Consider the following 16429-nt stretch of genomic DNA (forward strand, 5'->3'; position numbering starts at 1 on the left):
AAACTCTTTGCCTCCAAGGAGCAGCTTGGTTTCATCTTCTCCAGGACAGACCTGTCCTCTTAGCAGTCCATGGGATATTCAGTCCTCTTCTGCAGCACTACAACTCAAAAAGACATTAGTTCTTCGTTTGTCATCCTTTATTATTATCCAGTTCTCTGATGCATAGCAAGTAATTGTGAAGATCATGGCCTGGATTAGGTGCATTTTAGTCTCTAGACTGACATTGTTGCTCTTCAGCACTCTGGAGAGGTCCCTGACAGCAGATATTTCCTAATGCAATTTGTCTTTTGAGTTCCTGACTGCTGGTACCAAGAGTGTTGATTGTGGAAGCGAGCAAGCTGCAATTGTTAACAATCTCAATCTCTTCTTCATCTATCATGATGCTGTCAATTGGCCCAGGGGTGAGAATTTTCATTTTCTTGATGTTGAGCTTCAATCCACATTGAAGTCTGTAGTCCTTGATCCTCTGCGGCAGGTGCTTCAGGTCCTCCTCAGTTTCAGCAAGCAGGGTTGTGTCATCTGCATAACGCAGATTGTTGATGAATCTTCCACCAATCTTGATGCCACATTCTTCCTCATACAGTCTTTGACCCTCTGCATCAAATGCATCAGGCTTTCCTTAGTTTCAGCAAGCAAGGTTTTGTCATGTGCATAACAGACTATTGATGTGTCTTCCTCTCATCCTGATGCCACATTCCTCCTCATGAAGTCCAGCCTCTAGATTGATCAGTTCTGCATATACATTTTGAACCATGTATGTTTCCTTGCTCTGTTCTTGTAAAATAAATTCAGCATATTTAATAAAAATCTTACTATGCATTAGTGGTTTTATGAACAAGTGACATTATGGAAGAAGTTTTGTGATCTGCTTTATATGTTTCTATAATGTTTTTGTAAACCTAAATAAAGATTACAAAACTGAAAAAATCTTACTATGCGTACTTTTTTACCAATGTATCTATTCAGTAACTAGAAAATTGTGAAGACCCTCCTTGAGAGTCTTCCTCTCTTTCTCTGATCCTCTACCTTTTTCAGCATGATGTCTTTTTTCCAAGCGCTGGCCTCTCCTAGAAACATGCCCAAAGTTATATGAGATTAAGTTCCACTATACTTGCCTCTAAGGAGCTGCTTTTCCAAGACAGACTTGTTCTTTTGACAGTCCATGGGGTATCTAGTATTTTCACCAGAACCACAACCTGTCCAACTTTCAGATACACATGAAGCAACTGAAAAAATCATAGCTTAGATCAGGAGCACCTTGATCAGTAAAATTACATCTGTCTGTGCTCTTTTAAAAAGTCCTTAAACAGAACATTTTACTAATGCAACACATCTTTTGATGTTTTGACTGATACTACCATAGGTGTTGACTGTGGAACCAAGTAAAAGGAAATTGTTGCAACTTCAATGTTTTCGCCATCTATCATGATGTTGCCTATTGGTCCAGTTGTGAGGACATTTGCTTTCTTGATGTTGAGATGTAATCAATATTGATGGCTGTAGTCAAGTAGCCCTTACTTTAAGCAAGCAAATTTCTGTCATCTACATAACACAGGTTGTTAATGAGTCTTCCTCCAATCCTGAAGCCACATTCTTCTTGATATAGTACATCTTCTGAAATAACTTACTCACCATACAGACCGCTTAATCATAGTACCATGAGGAAGCTTGGAATATATATTAATAAAATAGATGAAAAAATAGAAAGTATATCTAAGAATATTACTTTAAATAGATCTGTTTAAACATTGTGTCAAGAAAAAAAATTAAAATAGTAAAAGATATGAGCATTTAAATTTTAAATTAAAATTGGAGGGACAGCACTAATTTATGCCATTCAGGTAATGAATTTTAAATGGAAATGGTAGGTATCATGAGCATCAAGCTCATCTTTTTCTATCTGAGCTGGGAATGTGGTAAGAAGTTCTTGTTCTTGTATGGTGATGATAAATAACTTTAAAACTGCTAAAATATGGTCCATTTAGGCCTTTAAAGAAATTATAGATATGTTCATTATATAGTGAAAAATTATGCTTATTAGAAAAAAAGAAATCCATGCATTCATTAATTTATTCAACAGATGGTAAGCCTGTGAGATGATGTGCTCAGCAGTGAAATCTTTTCTTCATCATAAACTACAAACTGGAGAGTTTCATTTTGGCATCTGTGAAAAAAGTAATTTTCAATATAAAGGAAATATGATGAGAATCTCCATTTGGGAGATCAATCAGTATTGTTGACAAACAGTCCCTTAAAAACCACAGTTTTTTCCCCCATATAATCTAATCAATGGCCCAGCAGCATGGTTTGCATCCAAGAGTTTGTTAGAAATACAGAATCTTGAGCCCTATAAGGCCTACTAAACGTATTACATGGCCATGTACATGGAGTAAAAATTGACTCATAGCTGACCCTCCAGTGAGTTTTCAGGAATGGAAAATCACAAGGAAGATTGTCCATTTTTATCCCACAGAGCAGCTGATAAATTCGAACGACCTACACTTATGCTTTTATAACAGAAACCTGCTGGAGGGTCAACCATGAGTCACATTCAACTTGATGACACACAACAACAACAAGGGAATTCTTATGCACAGAAAAATGTGAACAGCACTAGCTGAACACACAGACTTGACATCCAGAATTCAGGAGTAGGACTCCATCTCTGTAACGGAATTGCTGTGTGACCTTGAACAAGTTCCTCAGACTTTCTATGCTTCAGTTTTCTCACTGGATATGATAAAATTGCATTGATTTCTATGTCAAAAGGACACTGGTAGTATTGAATGATACAGTACGTATAAAGTGGTTACAATAGTAGAAGGCATTAAATGGTAACAATCAGTGTCAGCTTTTACCATATTCTTTTAGTAACCAGTAGTTCCAGATCATGAGGAATAAAGGGTCTAAGCTGTAACCCTCAGAAGTGCCCTGCTCCTTGGAAGGTCTCTAATCACGTATTGGGAACTGAATAAAGCTGATAAATATAAGCTTTCTGAGCCATGCTGTAATTGTGAGTCAAACTTTAGAGTTTGCATAGGCAGTAGACAACACACATCTGCTTAAATCAGGGACAGCCCAAATCCAAAGACTAAGTAAAATCCACGGCACATTTTATTCAGTGACTACAGAACAGAAAGATAAGAGGACTCACTTACAAAGGGCAATCATACTCATTTTCTACCTTTCAGCTTCAAAAACATGAAAGTCTTACAAAAGCCAGTGCAGGTAAGAATGCAAGAGCATCAACACTAGTAAACCCTGGAGGAAGAAATGGAAATTGATGCAATATTCTTAGAAAGAAAGCAATTTGGTTATCAAGTGGGAAAACTATGACTTTTGACCCAACACTATCATTCTTTAAAAATCGTGTGTGTGTGTGTGTGTGTGTGTGTGTGTGTGTGTGTGTGTGTTTACAAAAGCAGGAAAATACAGAAATCGATATTTGAATGTATGTATGTGCATATCTAGTGTGGTTGATAATCAATATAAAGTTGGGGACTCCCTGTGTGCAGAGCAGGATTGTCATATTGTACAAGGTCAGGCTTGTCTTCCAAAGTGTCTCTGAATGGGTTCAAACTACCAGCCTTTTGGCTGGAAGTTGAATCCTTATCCCTTTGGGTCACCCAGGACTCCATATACATATTACATGTATACACATCTCCCTCTTATTGCTCTTGAGCTGAAACAAACTCGTTTCCAAGACTGTAAATAACATGGGAAGAGATTCTGTTTTTCTCCCAGAGATTCTGGTGGATTCGAACTGCTAGAGAGACTTAACCTTTGAGTTTGCAGAACCATTTCCAGTGGATTACACTACCAGAGCTCCTTGTATGTATGCATACGTATATAAACACCATATGTATATGTATATGTATATGTATATGTATATGCATATGCATATGCATATGTATGTGTATGTGTATGTGTATGTGTATATGTATTCTTTATAGTGTTGCTTGTGACAGAAAAAGAAAACAATTTGAAGCAACTTAAATGTCCATCAATGAAAGTTACAATAGAATATAACCGTTAAAAGTAAATAGTATAAAGAGTGAGATGACTTTTTATGCAAAGATGTCTCCAAGGTACATTAAATGAGAGGAAGCTGCCGAGCAGTATGTACAATGGGATCATTTGTGTAAATGGATAAAAATAGATATTTCATTTTATGAAACAACATTTCTAAAAGAAAAAAAGAAAAAGTTAATAACAAACATATTTGAAGAATATGACTCATTTTGTTGCATACCTTTTTTCATGCTTTGATTTTACCTTGTTAGTATGATGACAGTAGTAGTTTTTAAAAGAAAAACATGCAAATAGTTGCTGTCGTAAAATACTCTTAATATTTTAATATGTGCTGGAATCAGTGAGACTGGCTCAGGACAGGGCAGGACTCAAAGCTGCTGTACATAGGGTCACTATGGGTCACAGGCAACTCCACAGCACATAACAACAACATATTTTAATTAACCATTAGTGGCTTAGCTTGTGTTTGATTGTTAGCTGACAGTAAAAGCAAAACCATTTCTAGGTGTTATGGATATAAAGCCCACTGTCCTCAATTAAATTTCAACTCATAGTGGCCCTACAGGGCAAAGTAGAACTGTTCTAGTTTGGCTTAAAAAGCTATAAATCTTTACAGAAGCAGATCACCACGTTTTTTGGTTTGTTTTTTGTTGTTGTTGTTGTTGTTGTTGTTGTTGTTGGGTTTTTTTGGGTTTTGTTGTTGGTGGTGGTGGTCAGTTTGAATTCCCTGTCTTTCAATTAAGCACTTAAATCACTATATTACCAGGACTCCTTATGGGATGTAAAAATGACCTCCAAAAGAGGAAAAACTTAGGGAGGGGGAAAAACAAACATAAAAGAAAGATCTATGAACTTTGTATGTAAACCAGGAGAAAATAAAAAAAGGAGAGAGATCTTACCAAAAGATGCTAAGATACAGATGCTTCTACTATCTTGTCAGAATTTGGGCCCAGTGATATTGCTGCTGTTAGGTGCCATCGAGTCAGTTATGCGCTGTCAAGTCGGGTCTGACTCATAGCTGACTCTCCAGCAGGTTTTCAGAGGCAGTAAATTGCACAGGAGGAGTTTGTCCATCTTTCTCCCATGGGACATCTGGTGAATTCGAACTGTGTGCCTTTGGGTTGTCTAGTAGCACTTTCTCACTATAAACAACAGATCTAAACTTTGCCCCTATCCTACACCATCCTTACGATAACTGTGTCAATCCATCTTGTGAGAAGGATCTAACCTTCTACCTTTCCCAACATGACATCTTTTCTCAAGACTGGCCCTACCTGACAACATGTCCAAAGTATGTGAGATGAAGTTTCACTATCCTTACCCCTAAGAAGTACCATGGCTGTAAATAATCCAAGACACTTTTGTTAGCTCTTTTGGAAGTCCATGGTATATTCAACACTCCCCTACCACCACAGTTCAAAGGTATCCATTTTTCTTCTATAATCCTTATTTACTGTCCAACTTTCCGGTGCATAGGAAGCAATTGAAAATATCAATTTTGTTGGATCAGGTGTACTTTAGTCTTTAAATGAATATCTTTACTCTTTAGTACTTTTTTTTGGCCATCAAATGATACATGTTTCTTTGCGAGAACAAAAGGTTCTTTGAAACCCTCAGCCACCAGGGAACAGATCAGGCAGGAGTTAAAACTTCTTTATAGATGGGCGTCTCATCATCAAAAATAAATAACTGCTCATCATTGGGACCAGCGAGGACACCTGAGAAACCCATGGTCACGGGGGGCAGAGGAGGGGCAGGCAGGAGTGTCTGGCCACGCTGCCTGGAGCAGGGCGTTGTGACTGGCCTAGCTCAGGCCCAGTTCTGATGAAATGCGTGGACTGCGCTCACAGAGGACTCTGAGCGGCCGGTCCCCGCGACAGGTGGACGGTGCAGGGGCAAAGTGCAGGCCGGCCTCAGTGCTGCAGCTCCTTCATCCGCTTGAGTGTGCTGCCAGCCCTGAACCACTCGATCTGGGTCTCCTTGAAGGTGTGGTTTAAGAGAATGGATGGTCTCCTGGGTCCCGTTGGGGTGCTTGATGACACACTTGAGGGGCTTGCCAGGGGCAAAGTCCTTCAGGCCCTGGATGGTCAGCTTGTCCACGGGGTGGATCTTGTTGTAGTCAGCTGGGTCGGCGAAGGTGAGGGGCAGCAGGCCCTGCTTCTTCAGGTTGGTTTCGTGGATCCTGGCGAAGCTCTTGGTGATGATGGCGCGGCCTCCCAGGTGGCGTGGCTCTAGGGCCGCGTGCCCCCGGCTCGAACCCTCGCCGTAGTTCTCGTCTCCAATGACCACCCACCCCCACCTGATGCCGTGTTTCTTGTAGTAGCGGGCAGTGTCAGGGACAGGGCCAAATTCCTGGGTGACAGCATTGCGCACGGAGTTGGCCTTGCCATTTTCAATGTTGATGGCACCAATGAGCAGGTTGTTGGAGATGTTGTCCAGGTGCCCACGGAACTTGAGCCAGGGGCCAGCTGCTGAGATGTGGTCAGTGGTGCACTTCCCTTTGACCTTGATGAGGATCTGCAGGTCCTCCAGGTCTTTGCCGTCCCACTTGTCGAAAGGTTCCAAGAGCTGCAGACGCTGGCTGGTCAGGCTCAGGTCCACCCGCTGTCCACTGCTGTCCTTGGGAGGGTGCTGGTAGGTGTCCTGCCCAGGGTCAAACTCCGCACGGGGAAGTTCGTCTGCATCCGGGGCCTCCAGCTTGAACTTCTTGCCATCCTTGCCTGTCAGGAAGTCTGTCTCTGGGTTGAACTTGAGGGTGCCCGCGATGGCCAGCGCTGTGACAATCTCGGGGGAAGTGACGAAGGCGTGGGTCTCGGGGTTGGCGTCGTTCCAGCCTGTGAAGTTCCTGTTGTAGGAGGTGACGATGGTGTTCTTCTCCCCCTTCTTGATGTCTTTTCTGTCCCACTGGCCAATGCAGGGGCCGCAGGCGTTAGCCAGGACGATGCCGCCCACATCCCGCAGGGTCTGCGCATAGCCGTCCCGTTCGATGGTGGCACGGATCTGCTCGGAGCCCGGCGTGATGGTGAACTGGGACTTGCACTTGAGCCCGTGGGCCAGTGCCTGCTTGGCCACTGCTGCCGAGCGCCCCATGTCTTCGTAACTCGAGTTGGTGCAGCTGCCAATCAGACCCACTCGGATGTCCAGGGGCCACCCCTCCTTCTCGGCCACTTTGCCCACTTCTGCCACCGGGTGGGCCAGGTCGGGGGTGAAGGGTCCATTGATGTGTGGTTTCAGCTCGTTGAGGTTAATTTCAATCACTTGGTCATAATGGCAGCCAGGGTCGGGTACCAAGTGATCCTTGAATTCCTCGGCTAAGTTGGCAATGTCTGCCCTGCCGGTCTTGCTCAGGTATTTCTTCATCCTGTGGCTGTAAGGGAACACTGAGGTGGTGGCCCCAATTTCTGCACCCATGTTGCAAATTGTCGCCATGCCAGTGCAGGAGATGGAGTCGACGCCAGGCCCGTGGTACTCCACGATGGCGCCCGTGCCACCTTTCACCGTCAGGACGCCAGCCACCTTCAGGATCACATCTTTGGGGGAGGTCCAGCCAGAGAGCGAGCCTGTCGGCTTCACACCAATCACCTTGGGGCACTTCAGTTCCCAGGGGATTCCAGCCATGACATCCACGGCATCAGCTCCTCCGACCCCAATGCAGATGCCCCCAAGACCTCCACCACTGGGGGTGTGGGAGTCAGTGCCGATCAGAAGAACGCCAGGGTACGCATAGTTTTCCAGAATGATCTGGTGAATGATCCCTGATCCAGGCCTCCAAAAACCCACACCATACTTGGCACCTGCCGTTGCCAGGAAACTATACACTTCCTGGTTTATGTCCTTGGCTCACCGCAGGTCTTTCTCGCCCCCAAGCTGGGCCTCGATCAGGTGGTCACAGTGGATGGTGGATGGCACCGCCACCTTGGGCAGCCCGCTGCTGATTAACTGCAGCATGGCCATCTGGGCAGTGGCGTCCTGCATGGCCACAGGGTCCGGCCGTAGCCGGAGGTAGGTCTTGCCTCGCTCAATCTCCTGGTTGGCCGGGTCATCCAGGTGGCCGTAGACTATCTTCTCCGAGAGGGTCAGCGGCCGGTTCAGCCGTTTCTGAACAATGTTAATGTTCTTCTCCAGCAGGTCACAGCGGATGTACTCGTTGGGCTCAAAGTGGCTCATGGCCACTTTGGCCCGTTGGCACAGGACTGAGGCCACATGGTACTGCCGTACACCCCAGGGCTTTCTGCAGCCGGGTCACCAGGAGGCTATAAGGCGCCATTTTGTGCACTGAAAAAGATGAGGTCGCGTCTACTCTTTAGTACTTTTAAAAGGTTCTTGACAGCAAATTTCCCCAGTGCACTATGTCTTCTAGGTTCAATAATGGAAATTAGAAATAAAAACCTTCCAAGACTGTCCTTTGCATAGTCAATGAAATACAGATCCTCTCCAGAGTACTGAAGAACAACAATGTCAGTCTAGAGACTAAGGTGTACCTGATCCAGGCCATGGTCTTTGCAGTTACTTGCTGTGCATCAAAGAACAGGACAGTGACCAAGGATGACAAAAGAATAATTGATGATTTTGAGTTGTGTTGCTGGAGAATAGTATTGAGAACAAAGAGGTATTTCCGAGAGCAGATGAAACCAAGCTGCTCCTTGGAAGCAAGGATTTTGAGACTCTGTCCCGCATACTTTGGGCATGTAGTCAGGAGAGACCAGTCTTTGGAGAAGGATATCATGCTTGGAAGGGTCAAGGGACAGTGTAGAATAGGAAGACCCCAGATGAGATGGATTGACACAGTGACTGGGATAATGGGAGTAGGTGGGTCAGAAACAGTGAGATTGGCTCAAGATAGGGCAGGGTTCAGAGTTATTGTACATAGGGTTGCTATGAGTTCTAGTTGACTCGATGGCACATGACAACAACAGTGTAAAATGCCATTTTATATGTGGATAATTTTAGAGATTTTGCTCTTTATTATGATTATTACTTATGATTATGGCAATGATAGCTTGTATTAATTTCTTATTAACTTGGCTAATTTCTTGTCTTCTATTTAATTTAATGAATTATAAACATCATATGACTGGTGCCTACCCACCATACATTTCCTCTATATGGCAGGGAGTTTCCTCAATAGTCCCCATGTAGTCCCTGTATCATCACATGCAATGACAATCCATGATATATCAAAGTTAATGTTTCTCTTTGTGCTTCAGTTTTACCAACTTGATCACTTACCTACATATAATACATTGGATATTTGCTTTGTCTTATGAAAGTGTGCTCTTCTCCTGAATTACTTATATGTAAACAACATTTGTCTTTTCTTAATTGTTTTCTTTATGGATTTAGTTACTAGGGAAATCTACCAAGTTAACAGGTCCACTGTTTCTTGGGGTGCTAGATGTCTGGGCAAACTAAACCCATTGTTTAGAGTGAGATGAGCTAGGAAGTGTTTTTGTGTGAGATCAGATTTCCCTTTCTAAAGAGTTTAGCCATTCAACAACCTAGACATATAAATGATATTAGTACAATGATATATGGAACTTGTTACCTGGGCCTAAAAGAACCTGTTTCACCAAATGAGTGAAAAAGTCATGCATCCTTTAGGAGTTGAGAACATCACCTAAATGAGGAGTGGCTAAACAAATATTGGTTGTAGCATTATGTGCAGTTAGCGGTTATTGTGGCCATCTGCTAACTTCATTGCTTTGTGTGGAATGGATTCCCCGTGCTCAGTGATGTGTTGAAATCTGGTGTCCATGGCAACCAAAGCTTCACCAATCTCAGAACAGGCAATGTGGAGATATGTTGAATTTCTGCCCCTACAGTGAATTTTAGAGGGCTACCTTCTCTCAGGGGATCCAGTGACCAATCCCAAATAGAAGTCCTGTCCTCATGTGTGTTTCAGTAACACAATCACCTTATTTTGAATGACTCTGCTTCTTTTCTTAGGCAAAAATGATTACCATGTATTACAAATTGCAACTGTTTAAATTGGTTGGACCCTCAATGAAGATATTAAAAGCTGATGACTAAGAGTGGAGTTTTGAGATTCGGGCATATCTAGGATTGTATCCTGGCTCCATCACAGTAATTGGGTGACCTTGAGCAAGTAACTTAGCATCTTTCATCCTTCATTTCCTCTTCTGCAAAATGCAGTACAAAGAGCACCCACCTCTTTGGGTGGCTGAGTTGCTATGAAAATCACTTAGACATGTAATATGCTTAGTAGAAGATCCTCTAGATGCAGTGTAATGACTTTGGATAAAGCAGGCATTGTTTTACTATTATTTCAAGTATTATTATTATTATTAGGTATTTGGTGCCTAAATAATGTGGGTTTTTTTCCCCCAATGTTCAGCCAGTCTATCTAATACGTTGTCACCATGGTTATATTCAGACCTTCTATGTCCCTGATTGCAGCAGCAAAGCTTTCAGATTTTCACACAGAGGCCATAAAGGGCATCAGGGAAATAGCCATGGTTCTGCCATGGAGGAGATTAAGCTGAGCTGCCCAAAAAAGATTATATGTCAAAGTAAATTGAGTGGTTGGGCATCACCTCTGAAACACAAACCTGTATGTGCTACCCTCTGCACTTTGCTTCCTTCAGGGAAAAGACTCTTCTTCTCTTTGAAATTGTTGGCTCTTTGTGGACTTAATTAGCCCAGGAATTGGTTTTTTTTTTTACCTGCTTTGTCCTCCTTGGAGTAAATTGCCTGATTGGCTTTAAACGACTGTCAGTTGCTATGCAGGTGGTGTTGGAAGGGTTGTCTCCTTCCTAGTTCTTTTGCCCCACTCTCCCTCCTCATTCTGAGTGGTGAATCCAAAACACTTTTTCTTGCTCTTCTTTTCTCTTCTTTGCTCCTAAAGATGATTTGCTTGCATGGCACTAATTCAAATTTTGAGGCAAATTTCAATAGTTGTAACCCTGGCAAAGTGACAACTTCAAATGAGTTTTCCTCAGTAAATGTTCCAGATCATGTACATTTCGTAGCTTGTTTCAGAGAAGGATGAATATAATTAAGCATTCCTTCACGTGTTTCTTCAGCTTCTGAGTCCAATATTTTTATAACACTAATGTACTTTCCTATTTGCATTTCAATACTGTATGGCATAAAGTCACTGTTAGTTTTACAAATTTAATACTCTGTAGCTTCTATTTGTATTTATTTATAACATCATGCTCTTGATATTTATAATTATGCTACCTTATTAATGAGGTCTAATTATGATTTCTCCTTATTCCTAATCAATGAGTTGTCATGTATACTCGTTAGTTTTTCACACTAGCTGGGTGTAGGTCTTGATTTTAGGCTATATTATTCTTTCCCTCATCTGTGGCTTTAGTCCAGGTACTTTCAAACCTGAACACATCAGAGTCTCCCTGGAGACTTGGTAAAACACCAGCTTTAGGCCTCATCCCCAGAGTTTGAGAGTTAAGAAGTCTAGTCTAGGTGAGGCCTGAGAATGTGCATATCTAATAGGTTTCCAGGTGGTGATGAGGCTGGTAGCCTAGAGACTATACTTTAAGAACTATTTCTTTCGTCTACACCCATAGCCTGGGCTAAACATCTCTGAAATGGGATAATGAGGTGAGGGCATGTGGTAGTAATATCACACACATATCCTCTTTACCAGAAAATATGGAGCTCTGCTGGTATAGTCTGCAGGGCGTGGTGCTGCTATCCTAAAGGCAGTGCTTCTCTGATGGTTGTAATCCACCAATGATTATGAGGAAGAAAAATGGACAGTCTCCTGCCATGTGATTTACAGCTTCTGAAAACCCGCTGCAGAGTCATCCATGAGTCAGTTTAAACTTGATGGCAATAAAGTTTTTGGTTTTAAAGCAGAAAATAATTCAGAAGAAAGGACCTACATTGTGGCAGACACTGTAATAAGCATGCTGTCACCATTTGCGAGTGAGAAAATTGTGACTTAGAGAGGTTCGTGAATTTGCCTGTCATCGCATAGATAGTGAAACAGTTGAACCCATGTTTGTCAGACTACAGAGTAATTTAATGGAACTTCTATAGATGTAAGTCTAGTAAGCCCTCTACAGCCTTGCCAAGTTCAAGGTGTTCCTGAAAGTTCACTCGAAGAAAATGAAAACGATAGGAAGATGCTTCATATCTGTCCCAAATTTTGAGAAGCCTATGTATCTCAATTTTGAGAACACTTGAAAAGGTTTGTAATTGGAAATCCCAAATTGCTCTGATGGCAGAGAGGGTGTGCATCAGGACCAATGACACAAGAACTAGTTACAGGTTTGATAAAACTATTGTCAGAGTCCCAGATCACCGTCCCCCCCAAATAGGCATTCTAATGGTGATTTACATATAGGGTTCTCAAAGCTGATCCTGATATTTGAATTCATGTGAAAGTGATACACAAGGCAGTATGGAAGCATCAAAGGAGCAGATGTAAGGGGGCAATTTAAGTCAATGCCCCAGCCAGCCTCTTTCTCATCTTTAGAGAAGGTCTGGAGTAGAAAATACATCTCAGACTTTGCAACAAGAATTAGCTACATCTAGACTGAGAAAAATTTTCTGGAATCCCTCCAAGATACTAAGGAGTAATGATATCAGTTTAAAGACGAAGGTGTACCTGATCCAAGCTATTCTCAATCACTTGCTATGCATTTGAAAGTTGGTTGATGACTAAGGATGACAGAAAAATAGATGCCTTTGAGTTGTGATGTCTGGGAAGAGTACTGAATACCCCATGGTTTGCCAAAAGAACCAACCAGGGATGGGTGCTCTTTAGAGGCAAGAATGGTGAAACTTTGTCTCACATACTTTGCACATGTAGTCAGGAGGGACCAATCCTTGGAAAAATATATCATTCTTGGAAAAGTAGAGGATCAACGAAAGGGAGGAAGACCCTCAACATTGATATAATGACTATAACTATGGACACAAGTATATCAGAGATGATGAGGATGGCACAGGATAAGGCAAGCTTCAGATCTGTTGTTCACAGGGTAGCCACGAGTTTTAGTTGACTCAGTGGCACCTAACAACAACAACAACAACAACAGCAGATTAAGGTGAAGCTTTAGCTACATTTAGTTGTCTTATCATGCTACCAAAGTGCTTCTGACACCTCAGAAATAGATCTCTGAAGAGAGCTCCAGGTGAGAGCTGATAGAAGCAAATCCCGTAGGTAGTAGGATCTGTAGATCCAATGAGAAGCATTCAGTGATATTTTTTAAATGTAGGATCTCATTTTAAAAACATCTGGATTATATGAAAGCTTATATGATGAATGCTGACACCTATCTTACCTCCCTAGCATTTTTCTCAACTCAATTCCAGAGAAATGGCAGCCATGCTCATTCACCGAGCAGGAAATCAAGAGAGGATCTTTGGTTGTTACATGGTCTCAAGTGAGAAGGAGGCCATGAAAACAGAAATACTGACATTTGGAGGGGTTTTCCTCTGCTCCTCATACTGCCTAGAACAAATCCTACCAATTGGCAAGCCCTCTTTCAAGCTCAGTTTCCAGGGAAACTTTAGGGTGAAAATCATAAATAGACAGTTGAAGAAAGCATTTAATGTCATCAATTCCTGGGGCCTTATTTTTTGCCAATTGTTTAAGGGCAGCTCAAACTTCTTCCTTCATCACCACAGGCTCTTGCTCATATGTTGTTTCATGAAATTCTTTTGTGTCCGCCAATTCCTTTTGGTACAATGACTGTATACTCTTTCCATTTTCTTTTACTATTTCCTGTAACATTTAATATTCTGCCCAAAGCATCCTTAAATATTGCAACTCGAGGCTTGAATTTGTTCTTCAGTTCCTTGAGCTTAAGAAATGCTGAGCTAGTTTGGCCCCTTTGATTTTCTGACTCCAGCTTTCTGCACATTTCATTGTAATACTTTACTCTGTCTTCCGTGTTGCTCTTTGAAATCTTCTGTTCAGCACCTTAATATCTTGATTTCTTCCCTCTGCTTTGGCTTCTCGGCACTCTAGTGCAATATTCAGAGTCTTTCCTGACATCCATTTTGGTCTTTTCTTCCTCCTCTTTGTAATGACCTTTTGCATTCTTCCTGGATACTCTTGATATCCTCCCACAACTCATCTATTTTTTCACACATTACTGTTCAAGGCCTCAAACCTGTTCCCAAGATGGTTTTGAAAGTCAGGTGGGATAGACTCAAGGTCGAATTTTGGTTTCCATGGATTTAACTTTCCTTAGCTTCAACTTCAACTTACATATGAGTAGTTTGTGGTCTATTTCACAATCAGCACCTGGCCTAATTTTCACAGCTGATATTGAGCTTCTCCAGTGGTTCTTTCCACAGATGTAATCAATCTGATTTCCATGCATACCATCAGGTGAAATCCATGTGTATAGCCTACGTTTATGTTTCTTATAAAACGTATTTGCAATGAATAAATCATTGATGGTGCAAAATTCTATCATTCTATCTCAAGCTTCACTTCTTTCTCCAAGTCCATGTTTTCCAACTTCTGATCTTTCTGTTCCCAACTTTTGCATTCCAATCACCCATTATTATTAATGCATCTTGATTGAATGTCCGATCGATCTCTGACTGCAAAAGTTGGTAGAAATCATCTACTTCCTCTTCTTTGGCTCTGGTTATTGGTGCATATATCTGAATGATAGTGGTATTCACTGGACTTCCTTGTATGCATATGGATATTATCCTGTCACTCACAATATTGTATTTCAAGATGGATTTGAAAGGACTTTTTTAACTATGAAAGCAACCCCATTTTTCCTCATCTTTTCATCTCCAGCATAGTAGAACATATAGTCGTCTGATTCAAAATGCCCCACATCAGTCCATCTCAATTTGCCAATACCTAGTATGTCAATATTTTTGTGTTTCATTTTTTCCTTAACAATATATACTTGTCCCACATCCATGATTCTCACATTCCATGTTCCGGTCACTAGTGTCTGCTTACCATTCCTCCTCCTTTGTGTTTCCATACTTGAGGGCTCCCCCTCAGTTGCCCTAGCTCCTAGTCTAAGTGTGTTCAATTGTACATAGGATTTTCGAAGGCCTGCTATTTTGGAAGTCGATGGCCAATCATTCTTCCTACTCTCTCTCAATCTGAATGCTCAGATTTAGAACAGTATCCAACAGACAAGCATTTTATGGAAAAAAGCAGGTGAAATATTTCCCCAATTGTCGAAATAACCAATAGTTTGAGTGTTGTCCCCACCCTTGACACCTGTGTCTTGACCCACCCATTTTTCTGCTCCACCAGCATTCCCTTCTACACCCACCTACTCCCTTCAATGCCTATCTCCCACCATCCAGCCCACAGCAAACTGTGGCTAACTCTGAGAAGAATGTCAATCCAAGAACACTTGATTGTGATTATGTGAAACCTATATTTGGAACAGGAGACAGTTGTCAGAACAGAGCAAGGGAACACTAGATGCTTCAAAATTGGGAAGGGTGTGTGCCAGGGATATGTCCTATCTCTATACCTTTTCAATTTATATGCAGAACAGATTTTCCAGAAGGCTGGGCTCCATGAGGAGAAATGTGGCATCAGGATTGAAGGAAAACTTGTCAACAATCTACGTTATGCAGATAATACCACCCTACTTGTTGAAACTGAGGAGGACCTGAAGTGCTTGCTGCAGAAGATCAAGAAAATGAAGATTCTCACCACTGAGCCCATTGGCAGCATCATGATGAATGGTGAAGAGGTTGAGATTGTAAACAGCTTTAGTTTGCTTGGCTCCACAATCAACACTCTTGGTACCAGCAGCCAGAAAATTAAAAGACTAATTACATTGGGAAAGTCTGCTGTCAGAGACCTCTCCGAGGTACTGAGGAGCAACGATGTCAGTCGCAGACTAAGGTGCTCCTGATACAGGCAATCACTTTCTATGCATAAGAGAGCTAGACAATGACTAGGGATGATAAGAGAGTTGATGACTTTGACTTGTGGTGTTAGAGAGCAGTATTGAATATACCATGGACTGCTAAGAGAATGTACAGGTTTGTCCTGCAGAGGGTTAAACCAGGCTTCTCCTTTGGGGCAAGGATTCTGAAGCTTTGTCTGACATAATTTGGACACACTGCAAGGAGGGACCAGTCCTTGGAGTGGGGTGTCATGCTTGGGAGGGTGGAGCAACAGCAAAGGAGTGGAAGACCTTCAATGAGATGGATTGATTCAGTGACTGGAGTAATGGAGATAAGGTGTGTCAGAGACAATAAAATTGACACAGGGTAGAGAAGAGTTTAGGGCTGTTGTACATGGGGTTGCTGTGAGTCACAAGCAACTTGACGTCACATAACAACAACAATATGGAGCAATGTAAGAGAGTTTAATTTTCATCTTCTTTGTTAAAAGATTAATAAATATATAATATCTAAAATGGAAACATTGAACAACTATATAACAACAGTGTAA

General features: G+C 41.9%; 1 protein-coding gene and 1 pseudogene across 1 annotated transcript in view; one reads left to right on the forward strand and one right to left on the reverse strand.

Moving 5' to 3' along the window:
- Window positions 1–16429, forward strand: part of LANCL3 (LanC lantibiotic synthetase component C-like 3 (bacterial)) — a 247589-nt gene that overhangs the window by 9180 nt on the left and 221980 nt on the right. The gene's annotated exons all lie outside the window — the stretch shown is intronic.
- On the reverse strand, window positions 5946–8299 carry LOC102868248 (annotated as a pseudogene).

Source organism: Elephantulus edwardii, unplaced genomic scaffold, assembly GCF_000299155.1.
Source record: "Elephantulus edwardii isolate Elephantulus edwardi_28Jun2011 unplaced genomic scaffold, EleEdw1.0 scaffold00445, whole genome shotgun sequence".
Lineage (NCBI taxonomy): Eukaryota > Metazoa > Chordata > Mammalia > Macroscelidea > Macroscelididae > Elephantulus > Elephantulus edwardii.